Source organism: Anser anser (genome assembly GCF_964211835.1).
Source record: "Anser anser genome assembly, chromosome: 4".
In the NCBI taxonomy this organism is placed as follows: Eukaryota; Metazoa; Chordata; class Aves; order Anseriformes; family Anatidae; genus Anser; species Anser anser.
Genome location: NC_139724.1, coordinates 15242989 through 15260490, shown reverse-complemented (window position 1 = coordinate 15260490; position 17502 = coordinate 15242989). Strand labels below are relative to the sequence as shown.

The window sequence follows — 17502 nt, the reverse complement described above, 5'->3', positions numbered from 1 at the left end:
GTGATTCTTCCCAATGACCACAGATACAATCTGGGAGCCAAATGCTGTACCGTGCATCTGTCTGAGCTGCAAATCGCTGGCCGAGGAGCTTGTTCTTGCTCCCTCCCTGCACTTACTGCTTGTGTTTCGTGGGGCTGGCTCCTTCCCCATTATCTTTGGTAAGAACGGCTCTGAGTGAATAGCACAGGTCCCGTCCCCAGCTTAATTGCTGAGCAAAACGTATCTTTCTTAAATATGGGGTGGAAACTAGATTTTTGTTCCCCTTCCAAAGAAATGCCTGTAAATGCAACTTCTCCTCCCACTGACACTGTCTTTGGACTAAGTGGTTCGTTTGGCTGCAGGTTTCTCTGTACTGCAGGATGAGCCCTTTCTGCATAAAGCGAAGCCAGGGTCTCTTGCTATCGGCTGGCAATGCAGCCTGCCCCCTCCACACATCTCCATCCCCTTGCTGGGCAAACTGCCCCACAGTTCTTCTCGTAACCCGGACAGGGGGTAGCGGCAAGGGCAGAGTATATCTGAGGGTTAAAAAGTACCCCCCCCCCCCCCCCCCCATGTCAGGTGGTTTCTTTTTCTGCTGACTTTTGTTCCCTTTGAGTGCGCTGATTTTCAAGCTTCTCTGCATAGCCCAGAGGACTGATTGCATTTGGGATTCTTGTGTGATCAGGTGAGTCCAGGAGCTGGTGTTTTAAGGAAGACAACAAATATTGCGAGAGTCATGAGAGCAGGGGCAGGAGTTGGTTTAGATCTCTTCCCAGCAAAATTGATACAAATTTCCATATGAAAAGAGAGAAGCCACTGCTGAGAGCTTTGTGGGGTGTACGAGATACTGGATTATGCATCTTGTTTCATTTAGCATTGTCACTTACAGGGTAAGTAAATTCTGGTCCTGTTCTAGTCTTGATAAAACTAAATTTCTTCATTTATGTCTTTCACTCGGTGATAAGAAAGGATTCCTGTGGAGCAAAATCAACGGCCAAAAGAACGGAAAGGTCTGTGCATCAAAAAAAGCCACCATCCACTCTAAAAGAGGGTGAAGCCGCTATCACCATCTGCAGGTGTGCTCCAAAGGAGAGCCACCTCTCTGTTAAAAACACTGCATCTCTTATTTTATTCCAGAAACGGCCAGCTTCGGCTACCTCAGCCTCAACTTGGAGCATTTTACAAAGTGCTTGGCCTGTTTATAAGTCCCTCAAGTTCAGTCCACGAAGATGAAAAGACCTAAACGTGCCAGTCACTTTGAAATATTAGGCCAATTTACACAGTCAGGAACTTAACAGTAAAATGAGGGAGTGTGTGCTCACTCTGTTTCTCTTCCTGCCAAATTTTATTTCTTCTTGGTTGTGGCTTTTAAAAATAATTCCATCACCCCTGTAAATTGTATTCATTCTGTGTCCTTAACCGTGTTCTCTAGCTTTTCCTCACTCTTAGATAGCAGGCTGATGATGTGACCTGCATATTTGACATAACATCAATGAAGAAATAATGAATTGAGACCTTCTTCAGTGATAAAGCCCATTTTTTAGGATGGACAATTGGAACGTGTCGGCTCTGACTGCTACATCAGGCAATAGCAGGTGCTTTGTCATCTCTCACTTTTATTTTCAGTAGCATTCTCCTCTGTCTTACGTGATTGTTTGTCTTGTGTTGGTAAATTCCCATCTGCACCCAAAATGAGTTTTCATCGCTGTATCGATGGATGGATACAGTCAGTCTCTGTCCACTTAGTCTTTGTCTATGTCTGCTCCCATGTTTTTTTGTGTTGCAAATTTAGGAAGGGCTCTGTTTACAAAAAATGCCTCTGTCATCATGTTCATGCATGTCATTTTGTCAATATTTTTTACTTCTAGAGTGATGTTACATTTACCAAAATAGAAAAGATTTTCATCAGAATAAGGACGGTGTTCTTAAGTAATCTCAGGATTTCTACAGTGTCGTGGGTCTCTTCAGCCCATTTTATGTATTTTAAGAAAGATGTTAGTAAGAACATTTTGATGCAAAACCAATTGGATTTCCCTGAAAGTCAGTCTTTTCAAGTTGTTGTGTTAAAATGATGCAGCATCATTGGGCCTGATTCTTCACGTATAAAAGCAGTGAGATCCTCACAAGCTTTGTGGATGCTTTTGGTCCCTCGGTCCAAATCCATATAGCTACCTATGTAGTGTTTCCTGATACCGAGCTCCCTGCGAGGAGACGGAATCAGCAGTTACCCATGTCTTTTCATTCCTTTTCAGGCAGAAAGAGCCCGTGAGAGTACTTAGCAGGGAACAGCCCTTGTGCACTCAAATGACTGTGCAAGGATGCAATTGCCGGAGGACGTCTGGCACAGCTCCCGGGCTTGTGCATGATTGCATAGCTGTCCGTCATGGAGCCTGAGAGATCCCTGCCTGATGGTGGGTGTTCTGATCCTGCTAAGTTTTACTTATATAACCTCTTCCAAAATAGCTTTCACCTTGAAGACACTGCATAGCAGGGCTGAAATGCAAGAGGGGAGTATGAGAAAGAAAAATAAATGATATCTATCTCCCCAGGAAAAGCACAGTAGTTTAACTTTTAGTCTATAACACGCACCACAAGCAAATACCATTTCAGTATATCAGAGGCAGATTTGCCTTTTGCTCAGTTTTATCACTTTTGGAAAACTTTGCTTTCCGCTAGCCTTTCAAAACACCATGTTTTAACAGCATTATTGTAGGGAGCACTACTAGTCGCAGAACTTGAGAGGTGCGTGTGTATATACCTCTTATCTCCATGCCACAAATCCAGACCCTTTATCCACAGGCTACTTTAAGCCACTATCAGGACTAACTCCCCCAAACGTTTTCAAGTTCTTTGGCTTCACTGTGTGTAAGTGTCTTCCGTGACCTCTGCTCCCCTAATACTGTTCATGTCTGTGCAACTCCTCTCTGCAAGGGTCCAATCCAGACTACCGTTCCCATTCACCTACCTTTCTAATGTAGGAAACTTTATTTTTTTTTTTCTAACCAGTTGATAATAAACCATAGAAAGAGTGATTTCTTCCCTCTGGTATCTGGTTACTAACTCTCTAGTAACTACTAAGTGCTGTGATATTAAGTGACCGTTCTTTAGGATGTTTAATTATCCCCCAAAAGGCCCCAAAGTGTTCCTAATGGATCCTCTGGCTCGCGACACACATTACTGTTAGTCCGCTTCGCTTCTGGTTTTCATTCCAGTAACATCAGAAAACGGCACAGGTCCTGCAAACAGGGGAGTTTCTCGCGGCATGTTCTCAGCCTTCTGTTCCCAATCCCAAAGATTTTTGTAGGTCACTGGCAGCGAGTCTTGTGAACAGGTCTCTTCTGGGGCTTGCTTTGCAGTACACTGAAACCGCAGGTGCCTTTCCCTTCTCCTGTGCCATGGGAAATTGGGTTATTGTTTCAAAGCCCTTTTTGCCCGTGTCTGTTTCAGGTGGTTTGACTATTTACCCAAGTCCATGCACATTTTACTGCCCTGCCTGCCTCTGCAGCGAAGGAGCAAGTCCATGTCAATGACACGCTACTGACAAAGACTTTTCTCCTTGGAGCAGCCCAGTCTCTTGAGCAGGCATGTCCTTTGGTCTCATAAAAAAAATACAGAGAAAAGACTGATTTAAATGCAGCAGCAAGCAGGTGTCAGGGAAAGTTGCTCACGAAAGCCACGTGCCTTTTCCGAACAGCCTTGGGTGAAGACGGTCGCTTGTCTTGAAGCTGTTTGATTTCAATTTCATTTTTACATCTGTATGAATTTTAATTGCTGTAGCTTGAAATACATCTATTCTGATTCCAGGTTACACATTGTGTCTGGTGAAAAATGGGGACGATAACTTCCCAGGGAACGGCCAGTGTTTCAGACCAACTGCTCTGCTGAAGCCTTGGCTGCCAGCTGTATTTCAGAGCTGCACTGTTGCTTTTTATAAGCCATGGAATACAGTTTGTAAGAGCAATCATCATCCCAAATTGGTCATTACCAAAGTTAATGACCTGTTTATTAGAACATCAACCTTGGCTTTGCCTCATGCTGTTAATTAACAAATCTGTCATTAACTGCTGGTAGCCATGAAGTTGTGCATGTGTGTGTTGCGGGGGAAGAGGATGGGGATGCTTCACTAGCTGTGGCACATTTAAGGTGGTATCACTGCAAGTTCACATTCCTACATGGTTCTTGCGCCCTGCGTTATTCCACTATGGTTGTTTGTGAATTTGGTAGATCCCTTTTGGGACCTGCATTGTTCTCTGGTTTAAACAGATTCTGCACCACTTTCTGCAGGTTCTCATGTACTCCCTAGTCTCCATATACTGAGCTCAGTGAATGGCAGCACTGAACCGAGTTTATCCTCATCTTAGGATCTTGCCACCTTTGCTCATATCCCTCTGAGCTTTCTCTTCTCCATGCTGAAGAAGTCCAGGGTTTTCGTTCCTCTGGCTAAAATCTTGCTCCAGTCCTGCTCCATCCCACTTACACCCTCATTGTCCTTATTTCGCGCCTCTCTGTTGCTTGTTCCTGCTCTTCCCTGGCAGCGACTGGGCTCTGCATGTGTCATTTCTACCCTCACTATTGAAATTGCTCCTCCTGAACCCAACCCAAACCCGATCCCTAATCTGCGTTCAGGGCCAGGGAGGAGGAATGGAGGAACCTGGGGGGGGGGGGGGGGGGGGGGGGGATGAATGCATCCAGAGTGCAAATGAGCCTTGGTGGTTGTCCCTGATATACAGGTGTGGATGGCAGTGCCTCTTCCCCATACACAGTAGGCTTTCATGGAGCACGTCTCAGTAGTACACTCCTGAGAAGGATCAAAGGGTTTTGGTATTTTCTGGGTGTGATTTGTACTCAGCGTGTATTGGGAAGTGCGCTCGGAGGGGTGAAGGGCGAACCTCAGAACAAAGAAATTGTTTATGATCAAATCATCTCCCTGCAACAAATTGTCTGCTTTGTAGGAGGTGCCCATAACTAATTAGCTATTTGTTATTTTCAAGAAAAACGTGATCTATAATAGTGAGGTCTGGCATAACATCTGTCTCCTTAGATAGGGTTTTGAAAACCATAATTCAGGTGAGAATTACAGGTTTTATCTGCCTCTGTTGGGGATAAATGTATTTTGCCACTCCTCTCAGCCTCTAGTGCTAATTACGCTGTCATAAAATGCCCTGGATTGATGAGGTTTCAAAACACCCACACCCATTTTGAGCCCTTCCTTGGCTCTGCAGCAAGCTGTTCCTCCTCTGAGTGATCCTTGTTTGCACCACCAGGTATGTGGAGGCACCAGCCAGGAGCAATCTAACCATCAAGAGGCCCTTTGGGTCATGCTTGATACGAGTGGATAGAAGAAAGAAACCATTCAAAGGCGTTGACAGTCCAGGGGCAATGTTTGGTGAGGTGAGTGAGCTGGTCTCATAAAACCATGTGCCCAACAGAGAGGTCATCACCCTCTTCCCTCTGTCCACCCCAGCTCCCCACCCATCCTGGCGCTGATTGCACCCTCCACTGATCCACCACACTGACCCACCACAAAAATAGCTGTATTTTCCGCTGTTGTTTTTTGCACAAAGATGCTAAATGGCATCGATTGACTGAGGGCATCTAGCAGATGACTGCTCTGGGTGGAAGGGGGGGTGGTGGTGGTGGTGGGTAGTTGCCAGGGTGGCTCGAGCCTTTGGGTGACCCTACCTTGTCCCCCACGAAGGCATTTTGTGCATTAGCAGCAGCCTGTAGCAAATAACAAAGGACTCCCTGAAAAAAATAATGAACTCAGAAAAAGTAGCTTCTTGGGCAGCTGCCCAATTCTAAACCTGTGAGGGATCTGACTCTTAACAAGGCCATTTGCGTACCTCGGACTCAGCTTTCTGTAAGCAGCAAGGCGGTTTGGTGTCTAGATCCCTCTGCATTCATACGAAAATGGAGTGCTCCTGAGTACAATTAAGAATCCCCACCTCAGAGCTCTGCTGGCTGAGGGTAGATGGCCTTTCCAAGGTCAGAGGGAAAGGCAGGAGATAAACTTTCCCCAGTGCTGCTCTGAGCAGGGCATCCCACCTGTCTGGAGGAGATGAAGGGAGGTGACACCGAGGTTACCACACAGGTTGCTGCTATTTACAGACTCTGCCTGTAAGGTTTGTCAGCATTTGGAGCATAACATTTTCTACCGAGAACCACTGAGCAGTCATTTTCCTTCATTAGGTCTTTTCACCTTGCGCTGGATTAGCCAGGAGTTAAACTGTTTGCTCCCTCACACCAATTCTCCCCCCAGGACCTGCAGACTTTCCTTTTCTTCTTTTTTTTTTTTCTTGGGGTTTGGACTGTTTTAAAATACTTTGTCTATATTTGATCAGTGAACAAGGAAGGGAGAAGAGGAATGGCCTGCTGAGCCCAGGGTGTTTCTTCCTACATGGACTGATGCAAGGCACAATAAAATGTCAAGTTTAAGAGTCACGCAGGCGAAACCTTGATCCCAGAGCTCACTCAGGTGGCAAAAGATAGGCCCTTTGCTCTCCATCAACTCATGCCTCAGTCTCAGCTCATGTCTAAAAAAGCAAAATAAATGCGACATTTCAGAGCAGGTGCTTCAAAGCTATTTTTACCTTTGAAATGTACCACTGAAAAAAACATCTTTAAAATAAAAACAACAAAGCACAAAATACTCTATTCACCAAATCATCAAGGAAGAAACATTGTGAAAAACTCCAATTTTGGAAGGCAAGACCAGTTCTAGGGTAAAAAAAATAAAATCCATTTTTTTGGGGGTGATATTGGGCAGCAGTTGTCTTTGTGGGTGTGAAGTCAGGGGTACTTTGTAGGCTTCTGGCTGCTCTGCCACCTAACAGAGCCATGGTCTCCTTGGTACTCTCGTGTGACACCTCATATGACTAGCTCCATTAGAGAAGCCATCAAAACTTTTGCCATCACAGCTTTTGCTGGCTGCTGGAGCCTCCATATAAATGGGAGGAAAATAAATGGCGAATAAGCAAATGATTCTTCCGTTTGTGGCAAAAATCCTACCTTTCACATTTGGTGTCTGATGTGTTGATTATAATCAGGTTGCGTACTGAACTCGCTCAGAGCAAGAAGGGGGGCAGAACGGAGCTGGAAGCGTCGTGTTTTCAGTAAATCATTTCTTTAAAACAGCAGTCTCCTCACTAGCTAAAGACCTTCTCATCTTAAGTGCATTTGGCATTGTCAACAAATCCTGCGTCTTTTCACCTGATTGATCATGGACTTTAAAGAAGTGGTTATTTTCCTGATAAATGAGATATCATATGCATTCATCTATTGCAGAACTGCTGCAGACAATTAATCACTGCCATCAGCTCATTACGGCTCTTAAGGGTACGTGTGAATATTCTCCACGTTAATAAAAACTCCAGGTGAAGGTTAATAGTACTTTTGAGATCAAAGTGACATTGCGGAGCAGGTCGGCCACTGGCTTTTGGATTCGGTACCTGCATCGCTGGATTTCTTGTGAGATCCCATACTGACGGGCCAGGCATTACCCACCCAGCGGGATGTCAAGCAGTTGTCACTCTGCTAGATACCACCCACGTGTTCGCATGGTTTTCTCCCAAAGGGTTGGCTTTAAAATCAACAGCGTAAGATCAGCTCTGGCTTGCTGAGCTGTTGGTGAAGATTACAAAGAAATTTTCTCTCTAGCACAGGACCCCATTGGGTAAGCTGAAATCTCTCACCTGCATGTGTGCAGCTCCCTGGGAAGTCACGGACCTCACACCTCACTAACTTGTGCCATTCATCTTGATATATTACCTCCTACTGAATTTCTCTCTTTCAAAGCCTTTGGGGGAAAAAAAAGCAGGTAAGTGGTGAAAGATTTGTTTTCTTTACCCACGCAGTTCACTTATTGGTTAGTGCAAGTGTCTGAAGGGTGTCTTGAGTCAGGTTAGGCTTCTGTTCACGCAGAAAACCAGGAGAAACAGACAAATATGTTTACAAAGAGAATTTTTCATAACCAACTTAAAAGTTTTAAGAGGCTTTGCTTGCAGGGTCCGTTCAAGATGTGATAGTAATAAATGCAATAGAAAAAGAAGCAGCGACATAAAACATTCAGGAAAGTGTTCTAGGAGGATCGCTTTCAAAAAAGGACTTGTTTTCCCTGTTTCCCTGGATGTGTGAGTAGGAGCAGCCCAGTGTGTGTGGACAGCAGGACTCTCTGGAGGGTAAAAGTTTTGGAGGTGAAGTAGATTTTTAGAATTGTACTCCCAAGTTGTAACACTGATCAAAACCATCACATGTTGAAGACAGAGTGCTCAAGTTTTTGGTTTCAGGTTGTCTCAGCAGAAGGAACAAAAATGTTCCAGGCTGGGGGAAAAAAGTCATTATCCCCCCAGTCTTTTCAGCAGAGACTTTGTTGAAATGTGTGGTTTTAGGAATAGGCAAGGTGAGTGATGGAAGAGGGCAGAAGATTACGGGAATAGCAAGGTGGTGACATCGGAACAAGCAGGACATTTGGGATAACTTCTCATTTAAATTACCAGACAAATTCTCTCCTCCTGGTTGTCTCTGTCAATGTTGATAACCCTTCTGCTGGTGAGATACAGGAGAGCTCTGCCAGGGACTTCCAGTTGTTGCTGCTCCTCAGGAGAGCCCAGTGCAGGCAGCTTAGGCCTCGACCAAGTGAAGGTCCTTAATTTGACAGTAATGAATAATCACATCTTCAAACAAGAGCACTTTGCTTAAGTCTACCCTGCGAGATGGTCTTAAAGTGCTGAATGTCCTTTCTTTGACCTTGTTAAAAAATTCAGACCCGTATATTGTCACCGAGAGCCTGTTCATGGAGCAGAGAGGGCACCTGGAAACCATGAGGGAACAAATAAGATTTTGGCATCGCTGCGGACAAAGCCAGAGGAGCACTGCTCAGCGCTAAGAGGAAGGAGAAGAAAGGTAGTCAGCTCTGCTGGCCGATGATGTGCTAAAAGCCCCGAAGACTCGGATTTGTCTGAAGGCTGCTGAAGAATATGAACCCGTACACTTGAAAGGAGCTGCCTTTCACACACAAAACAAAACCCAGCCAGCCCTGTGAAAGGAAGGAATAAAAGCAGCTGGATGTGTTCTGGCGGTGAAATTAAAAAGCAGACAAGTGTAGAAGCCAGTAAGCAAACTGTGCAAGTCAGAAAGATGATGTTCTCCGTGTTCTTTTAATAGTTTATTACTTAGCAGATTACACAATATTTGACACTGATGCTTGAAAAGCCTCCTGCCGTTTAACAGTGCTCTGCAATAAAACGCTATAATCTGGTAGAGCACCACACCGCCGCTATAACCCAGAATTTGTAGGGGAGTATTTCCCTTCCCTTCAGTCTGCCTGTCATTTTGTTTAAAGAAAGAGAAGAAACTGCAACTTCTCTCCACCCTCTCTTTCCTGATTACAATCCCCCGGCCCTGATTGCTGCTCCCTGAGAGCTTTCTTCCCGGCTGGGTGTTCCTCGCACTTAGCCTTCCCCGTGTCGCTCAGAGACTGCAGAGGGGATGGCAAGAACACGCAGAAAATTGCAGCAGAGGCACTAAGGCAGCGGTAGGCGGAGGGAAAGTTAATATTTTCTGCTGTCAGGGAGCGAAGCTGTGCTGCAGTAGTGGGTGAAGGGCCGTGTGGGCAGGGGAAAGGCTCTTCTGTGTGGGATTAGGGGTCCAGCTGCAGGGGAAGCGGTGTACTTGGAACAACGGTTTGGAAAGCAGAGCCTTGGCAATGGGGTGAGTTGGCAAAAGGCATGCGGGGCAGCTCCAGGAAAAGTGTAAACGATGAACTTGCCAGGTAGAGGAGAAAGGTTGGATCTTAGACATGTTAGAGATCTTAGAGCCAGTAAAAGTCCAAGATCTGGACATGGCTTAGGCTGGAGAGAAGGCCACGTGAAAAAGTGAGGCTGAAACGAAGGTGGAAACTTCAGTGGCTTTTGCTAAACACATGACCTGGCACCCAAAGTGCAACCGTGGCAGCATGGATGCTTGGGCTCCGGTGCTCCAAGCAGCACGCTTGTTTTCCAGCACAGCAATGCTATAAGCAATCCCTGACAATGCATTTCTTTAATACTTCAATAGTTATACCAGTAGCTGTTGGAATTAATTATGATTAGTTTAATTATAGGTATAAACCAGGTCTTTTTCAAAGTGAATTATAGTTTCCTTCAATGGTATGTGGTGGTTAAGCGCTGGTAATTAAGGGTTTGAATGAGGGCTTGACAGTGCGTTTTCCCATAATTGAAATTCTACTGCAAAAACCATACTGCTTGCAATCCAGCACACAGCCATAAGCTTTCTCTGCTTTATTTATTTATTTATTTATTTTTTTAATTTAATTTTATTTTTTGGTGGCAATATAGATGTAAGGTCAGTTATCATGAAAGGCTGCTTTATATCAGCCTACTGCTGAATCTCTAAGGTGTCTGATCATTCATTAACGTGTTCATCTGGATAGTTCAGTGTTAATAAGGCACTTAGGGAGATGATGGTGCTGTGGGTCCAAAACCCAAGTGTCGGTCCCACTAACATGGGAAGGGCAGAGGATTCACATTTAGCCCTAAGTCTGTGGCTGAAAATATTGAGGAAGCACTGATCTTTCACGTTTCTGGCTGAAGTGAACCTCTACTTCCACAGCTTCTGAGACCTCAGGTGCCAATAATGCGGTATCAGCTGCGTCTTCAGAGTACAAGTGGTGAGTCCTGGGTGCTGTTTTTTGGGGTGAGGGCTTCTGCCCAACCGGGCTGCTCTGCCACTTTGGCCTGGCCACATGATGGCTTTAATGAGCTATTAGCTATTTAATCCCATTAAAAAAAAAAAAAAAAAAGTGCTGCAGTCAATCACTAGCACTCCCCGTGGTTTCCACTTGGAGAAATAATAATTTGTTGGAATGCTTTCAGAGTAAACAGAAATAATTTGTCCCACACCGCGGCAATTCGAAAGCACAAACCCATCTCGGGAATGTGATGGGGGAGTGCCAGGGGCTGGTGGTCACGGGCAGTGCCAGCTTCTGGGGAATACCTGTGCTTCTGGGGCTGGCTGTGGGTATGTGCATCCATCTGGATGGGCTTCTGTGGCTTTTAAATCCTATGGGATAATGAGCAGCCTAAGCCAGCTGTTTAAGGAGCCATTAGTTTGCTCAGCGTGAGGTTACCTACAAATTGCAGGTGTCTCCTGTTGCAGGCTTAAGGATAAACTTCCAAGCTAGGTTCAGGCTCTGTTTGCAGTAAAAGGAGCGTTTTGAGGGTTGTGACAGCAGCTGGGTATCAGTGGGAGCTTCAGGGGTTTGGTTTCCTCCCATTTCTGTGCAACAACTGGCTGAACACACCAGCAGCTCAGTAACCCACAAAACCAGGGGAGGTTTGTGCGCCCCACTCCTTTGGCTTGGTACCAGGCTGAGCAATCTGTTGTGTGAAAATACAAATACGCTCCCTGCTACGGGATGAAAGGACGCCGCTAGAAGTGGCTGCCAAGGAGGAGGGCTGCAGTTCAGCTCGGCACAGAGGTGGTGTCATCCAGGTAGGGACTGAAAGGTGGTGTGTGGTCGCAGGTGAGGCAGCAAATGCCGGTCCCTTCTCCGGTGTTCTCCAGGCTTTCCTCCCAGCCGCAGAGGGAAGCAAAGTTTTCACGTTGAATTTGCAGTCTTTTGTCAGGTTGTCACAACCTTAACATTATTTAAATGTAATTTTTTAGTCTATGAATTTGAATTATCCGTGGATTCGATTCATTACCAACACATGCCTAGTAGCCAGTTTCTAAATTATGTTGCTGCTGACTTGAATTATTATAAATAAGACTGTGCCAAATGTCGATTGATTATTCAGGAGTAATCAATATAGAGAGAGAAAAGACAGCTTTGGTTGACTAACAGCAAAAGATTTTTATTCCACAGTCCTGGAATTTAGAGTAAGGCAGTAAGTCAGGCTGTACTCCAATCCCCCCAAAACAGATGCAAAAGAAAAGCAGTGCTGGCCTCCTTACAAATAAGAAGCAGCAAGCCTGTGGTGATCTCTCTGCCAGTGGGGGCACAAGCACAAATGTCCCTGGAAAAGTGTTGCAACTGGTAAATCTCCAGGTTTGCCTCTGACTTGTTCTTAGACTGGTCTAGAGGAGAGATTGTCCTTGCCACCTACACCCAAAAAACCTGGCCGTGAGCCTAGGAAGTAAAAGGATACACATGGGTGGAAAAGCCAAAGCCTTTGCTGCAAATCGGACGTGGTTGTGGCTGGAGGGACCCAAAGCCACGTGCAGCCTCCCCAGGCGGCGCCAGGCTTTGTCCTTTGGGTGACGGCAAAGCCCAGCTGTGGTTGCGCTGTGCTCCGTTGGAAGCTGTGACACGTGGTGGTGGCAAACCGAAAGGAGCTGCAAGAGCTGGAGAAACTTACTGGTGCTGGACAAAAACGGGTGACAAGTTTTGCTCGGGTGCTCACTCTTGCTCACTCTCCCCCTCCTTGCCATCCACTTTTGACCAGCGCCAGCATCGCTATGGCTGAGATTTAAACATCATGGTTGGAGAAGAAGATGTGAAAGAGAATGGGGGACCATTAGCAAGACATCAACTGAATGGGGGAACAAAAGTCTGAGAAGTATGTCAGCATAATTCAAAGGAAGCTTTGCTGCCAGACTTTGCTCGTCTTTGCAAAAGGCTTCCTCCTCACCCACACAGAAGGCCACCCTCTTTCAACCTTCATAGCATGAAAATCTGAACCCCAAAGGGCAAGCAAGTAGGAATGTGTTTGGTGTAACTGGGAGGAAGGCTGCAGTAGTTGTCATGCCTTTTTCATGCAGTTGCCAGAGGGGTTGCATACCCATGTCCTAGGTGACACGTCGAGGTGAAGAGATGCATTTTCCAGTGCTGGAAGCAGAGATGGGGGCTTTCTGGTGGAGGATCGAGGCTTGGGAGCAGGTTTCACTCTGCTCCTGGAGGTACGTGGGGTTGTCTCCAGCACGGGCGTCTGTGGTGCTGGAGACAACCCAAACTCCCCAGAGGTAATCCCTCATGATCCCCAGCAATGCTCGAGGTTACGACCCAAATCAGGACAAATCAAGCAGCACTGTCCTGCTCCCTAATGGCTGTAGCTGTACTGAGATCAAGGGGCTTCCTCGCTCCTAAAGCATGAGGAAAAGAGCAGCAGTCCTGCCCAAAGACATGGCCGTGTGTCTCCCGAGAGCTAAATCTGTAGGCTTATTTCTAACGAACAGATTAAAACACGATGAGTAGAAATTCATCCTTCGTGTAACTTCATGAATTTCATTTCAGTCACGGGGGGAAATCTGTTAGCACTGTGACAGATCTGCCATGTTACCAGCTCTCAGTCTCACGGCATTTGCTGCTTTCCCGAAGGTCTGCTGGAGTCCTGCAGCTGCAGGGTTCCCTGTACTTGTACAGCACGCAAAGTAAGCAAATAAATGAAATACTCATTTCTAGATACTGTGGCTGCAAATGAAAGCTTAAAAAATGGAAATGAAAAGGGAAATTTAACAGAAACCTTGATGAACTCTTAAAAAAAAAGATAATATTTTTTTTATTTTTTAAAAAGCTTCCCTACTGGGGGAATGCTGGAGGTTTTTTAGATACTTAGCAGGACAACATGGAAATCACGGTCTGAAGAACCACTGCCAGTCCTGAGATTTTAACACCATATACATTGCCTGTCTTAAATCGTATCATTGCCTTGAAGTCACAGTTAAAAAGGTCAGTTTTGTGCTTTTTGGCTTGGGGGCTGGTTTGTAAGACTTCAGCCTGGGGCCACTTCAGGCTTCTCAGCCCAGTGCTGTGTGCAGGGGCTGTAAAATCGCAGTGTCAGGTGGAAGAGGTGCTGGGGCATCAGCTCTGTCTGCATGCCACCATGGCTTTCGGCTTTACCTCTGAGCACGAAATTGTGACTCAAGCAGTCCTGGGTGACTGGTGAGGTCTTTGTGCTGGTGGATTGGTGACTGGCGGTTTGGTTTCTTGCTGTGTTGCTGTTAACTAGGCACCTGGAGCATGGTAAATGGCCTTGGGGAAAGGCTGCCTGCTAAAAACTAACCTGTTTTTCTCTGGGTTACCTCCACATACAAAGCGCTTACGTGGCAGGTGAATAGGATGTGCCTCCTACCTGCTGACAGGCTCCTCACGCTAGGCATCCAGATGCCACCAGGGTGACAAAATGTTCCAGACATGTCCCGTGTACATGTCCTTGTGCTGGAAAGGCTGCCCATATCAGAGCAGGTCAACCTCTGAAATACATGGGAATAGGGGTGCTCATCATCTAAGAGACTCATTTCTGTAGTGCTGTATATAGCTCCAGAAACTTCCTATGCACTAGTAGGTTATTAAAAAAACAAGAATTAATTGCTCGGCTCAAAGTGTGATGGAATAACTCAAGAGAACCAGGCTTTTAAACGTGACATAAATCAATGGGAGCCCTAAGTTGGGATTTTCTGCAAGCAAGAAACAATCGATGCACTTGGGATGTTTGTTTTCAAATAGCCCCTTTCTTTAGACCCTTACAGTAGTACCCATGGGAAAACTAATAGTTTGGACTTGCTGTTGTTTTTCTTTTAAAAAACTGTGTTGTTTTTTTTTTTTTAATCTTGCTCTTTCTCCCATGCTGTCACTGAAGGTCTGTGGTGTGGGTGTTTCCAGGATGACTACTTAGTGATTATTCTGTTTTGATGCTTTGGGTCACAGAGTGTAGGTTTGAAGCAGCAAATTGTTACCAAATTAACTCTGGCTCGCAGGGAAAAATGGCAGCTCTCTGTTCCTTGATTGCCAGTCCTGCAGCACGAGCGGTGATTTCATTTCAGATGGGTCAGCTGGCTGGGAACATGGTCCCGGAGGCTCCTGCAGCCATAAGGGATTCCCGGCCGCCACCCCAGTGCCCTACTGCTGGCAGTGCAGGTCTGCATTTCTGCAGCACGGCCTAGCAGAGCCTGAGGCAGCCTGGGGCATTGCTGAGGCTGGAGCTACGGTTACCAAACTCCGCAAGTGGTTGGTGAAATATAACTGTGTCAGGGAGTGCAGGGACCTCCACTGAGAGGATCGTTTTGAGGTGTATCTGGGTGCAGTTCGGCAGCACGAACCTCTTCTTGCACCTCGATGGCTGCTTGGGAAGGCTTGGGGTGACTGAGGCCTCTAAAGGCATCAGATCCCATCCCATATCTTACAGAGAGGCCACAAATACACTTCTCCTCTGCCTGCTCTGCTTTCCAGCTACAGCTTTTACCCTTCAAGGCATCTTGGTGTTGTAAGGGAGTGCTGTGTGTAAGCAAGGCTGGCAAGCCCCCATTTTCCCTGCATATGTGCAGCCTGGTTGAATGCTTCCTCCAGCAAGGAACTGAAGGTCTCCACTTCCAGGATGCTTTTCCCCCTTTGCCTCAACTTGTAGTGAATGTGGGGAGCACCGGCAATCAAAGTAGATGCCGTCTGCTTCGATCAGCCCAGGAAAATCCTATGTGCAAGGGATACAATTAAAAAACTCTGCTGTCCTGGCCGCTTGCTGGGCAGTAACAGTGGGGAATTTGCCACAGCATCCGTCCCGTGCAGTCTGCCGGTGTTTACAGGTCGTCATTACCCGTATCGGGAAGCTGGGCTGCCCGGCATTACAGCAATTTGTAAATGGCTTCATCGAGATGTCACCAGTGAACTAATTTATGGGAGCTGTAATTAGCGATGATGGGACTGCAGGTGGAAAGCAGTAAGTGGTGGCATTACTTAGTGACTTCAGGAGGGATTTTGAGTGTCCAGCAGCCGGCTGCTGTCTGTAAGGGGAGAACGACAGCAAATGAGGGGGAAAAACACAAACAAATGTAGCACAGGCATACACACAACCCCCTGCCCTGAAAAAAAAAAAAAAAGGAAACCCACAAAACCGGGAAGACAGATGGAAAACGAGGACCTTCTGAGCAACAGGTGACCTGATTTTAGGTTGCCGTTTTCTGAGCAGAGAGGAGTGACATCAGTTGCCCAAAGTGGCGTTCTGGGCTGCTTGTGGGATTTGGTTCATCGTGCCTGTTGTTGAGTAACAAGGTAAGTACCTGTGAGTTGGGCTGCTGCCCACGCATCGTGGGGCAGAAAAAAACAAAACGTGAACATAAAAGTAACTTTTTTGCAGCTCCAAAGTCTGAGAAGCACATCCACTGCCTCCCACCGCTGGGTTGGTCTGTTGGAATGTGATTCCTAAGCCAGCCCTGCAGTCGCAAGCTCGGTAATTTCCCTTTTCCTGCATGTTAATTCAGCAGTTTTTTTTTTTTCACAAAGTTCCCCGTTCCCTGGACTCGTGTCATTAAGACAGAAATTGCTTTTTCTCTTCAATTAAAGAAATACCTTTTAAATAAAAATGGTAGGAAGAATGGAATGAAATGACTATGTCAGTCTTTTCAGGTTAATTAGGGGAAATTTCTGAGCTACCCCTGATGTTCAAAATCATATGAATGTGGGAAATTCTATTTCAGCACCTCTTTTGTCCTAATTGCAGAGGGAAAATAATTAAATATTTTTCAATTAAATATTGAAATGAAACTCTCTGATTCTTTAAATCGAATTTCATACTTAGTTTTCTTACACAAGTATGAAAAGCCACATCTTTGATCAGTTAAAAATGTAATCAGCATCTGCCTATAATGCAGCTTCACCACACAAGTCAAAGCAAGAAACCACATTTGTCTGCAGATTTTCCAGAGTAAAAGTCTTTTTCCTCGTATCTTTCAGAAATAGTTCAGTGATCTTAAGAGAAGTCCTCAGCCGGTCCTACTGTTGTTAGTACCTGTGATTCAAGGCTGGGTGTGGGCATCTAACGTTGCAAAAAGCCCCCAAACCTGATTTAAATCATGCTTAGCAAGGGGTTGATATATTTAATAACATGTTTACTGATAACAGGTCGCTACGTGTGGCTGTCCTTGTGGTCTACGAGCTGCAGTCTTAAAAATCAAGCAGTGCATGGAGCCACACAATGGAGCAAAGCCCGAAGCCCTTAGTGAAGAAGCAACACCAACCTCTTGCAAGAAGCCATCCTTGGAGGAAGGTGAGCAGGAGGGGGATTTGCGAACTGGCCTTGCTGTGTCTGCTTCCTGTCAGAGAGCGAGAGCGAGCACAGCACAGGCATAATCGGTTTAGTATTCCCCTTGGGTTGTTATAAACAAAATCGATACGTACTAATGACTGCAGCAATAAATTTCGTCATACTTCATACGGTAACGCTCCGCACTTCCCCAGTTGTTGGCTTGACAGAGAGTAATAGAGTTTACCCTTTTAAAGTTGTAAATTACTATGAAAATGTTGAGCCTCATGGTAAAATACATTCGTGGATGATTTTAAGCTTGGGAAATATTGGTAATACTTTCGCTAAGCATACTATTAAAATAAATAAATAGTATTTATTGCTTGGTTTCCCAGCTATAGCTGGGCGAAGAAACGTAGCGAGCATGTTTATCATGCTACTTGTGGTTTCATAATATTTATCTAAAATTGATTCTCAAAGAAGCTGTCTGAGAAGCTTATTTTTTCACATATCTGTTCACAAACAATCTTCCTCCAGAATAGATTTCTAGTGAGTAAAATCTTGATTTTTA

At 45.6% G+C, this 17502-nt stretch overlaps 1 long non-coding RNA gene across 1 annotated transcript in view; it reads left to right on the top strand.

Annotated features, from left to right (window-relative positions):
- LOC310898159 overlaps window positions 1–17502 on the top strand; it is a 56035-nt gene that overhangs the window by 35696 nt on the left and 2837 nt on the right. Inside the window, exons 9-10 of the long non-coding RNA XR_014583022.1 lie at window positions 5244–5370; window positions 16811–16955. This is a non-coding gene — a long non-coding RNA (uncharacterized lncRNA). The remainder of the gene's footprint in view (window positions 1–5243; window positions 5371–16810; window positions 16956–17502) is intronic.